The sequence below is a fragment of the Theobroma umbraticum genome, unplaced genomic scaffold, assembly GCF_002168275.2.
Source record: "Theobroma umbraticum cultivar Fairchild unplaced genomic scaffold, ASM216827v3 scaffold_146.0, whole genome shotgun sequence".
NCBI lineage: Eukaryota > Viridiplantae > Streptophyta > Magnoliopsida > Malvales > Malvaceae > Theobroma > Theobroma umbraticum.
The window spans coordinates 5,381,607-5,383,154 of NW_018397265.1; positions in this window are offsets into that span (position 1 = coordinate 5,381,607).

Genomic DNA, 1,548 nt, shown 5'->3' on the forward strand with positions numbered 1-1,548 from the left:
TGATGGCACAGAATGAGGGGTCTGCTTTTGGTTGATGCTGTGAAGAGATAATTACAGTTATGCCTTTTTTTGAATTTGTTTTTTTAGGAGGTTGATCTTGTTAAGGTCTCGTTGAATAAAAATAAAGGGAAATTTTAAGACCTTTTTATGTTCATAGTAACATTTCTCATAGCACTAGATAATAGCACTGCTAGCTATTATATATATATATATATATATTAAATATATATACATATATTTTTATCATCTAAAGATAAATTATTTTTACCTTTTTACTTTGAAAAATAGATAAATAAATAATAAAAACGTGGATAACTTCGATCTTTTCTCCATAACGATGAGGCAACACGTATGCCAATAGAATGCTTTCTTGTTTTCTTATACTAAAGTCATATGTGCATAAAATTAATGTTTGATAGTAATTGGAATAATTTCTTTCCGCTAATGTATTTATCAACCTATCACATCAATAATGTTGGACAAGATTTTATTTGTCCTTTTCCTTTATCCTCAATGAATGCACTGTCGATTTTTTGCATAACGTGACCATTATACCTACCAGGGTTTTATATGTAAGTTACAAAGATTAATAAATACCAGTCATGCTATAAAGATTACAATAACATGACTTTCAAACAAATTAAAAACATCGTTGAAACTAATTGATCATAATTGTAATTAATGTTTTTGAATTTAATAAAATTTGTATATTAAATTAAAAAAAGATGTACTACAATGACATTTAAAGCCACATTAACCGGTACTTATAGGCACTCATTAAATTCATTTCATATACAATATGATCAAAATATTACACTTAATCAATTAATTATTATCATAAGACTTATGATGAATGCGTGCCTAATTAATGCTTGATAGTGATTGGACCAATTTCTTGCCGTCCATATATCCCTCAACCCATCACATCAATTGGACCAAATTTTCTTACTCCTTTTCCCTTATCCTCAATGATGCAGTGTCGGTTAATTAATGAGGTGATATATTTTAATTCACTTATACTGTATAGAATTCATATATGACAATACTTAAAAGATAAACCTAATTATAAAGCATGTTAATAGATTAATAAATACCAGTCATGTAATAAAAGAGTTCAATAACAAAACTTTCAAACAAATTAAAATATTATGTAGAAAATAATTGATTATAACACACCAGACAAAGATCTAAACATGTATTTAAAATAAAATCATCCCCTTAAGCCGCCACACCATAATTGGAATATGTCTTACTCGAATAACTAAAGATTCAAATTTTTTATCATTTTTGAGAAGGTAACATATAAAAATCATACTCATACCACAGAATTTATAGATATAACATAGGAGTATATTTAAAAAAAAAAGAGTAATGTATGAAGAATTGAGAGATTTGATGACAAGATTTGGTAAGTTAAAAAAAAATTTCACTCATTTGGTATTTATTAAAAATAGATAAATCAAGTAGGAAAGAAAAAAGAACAAAAACTAAAGGTTCTTCAAGATCATCTCGAAATTGAGAAGAAAAATCATCTAATTGCTTTGAAGG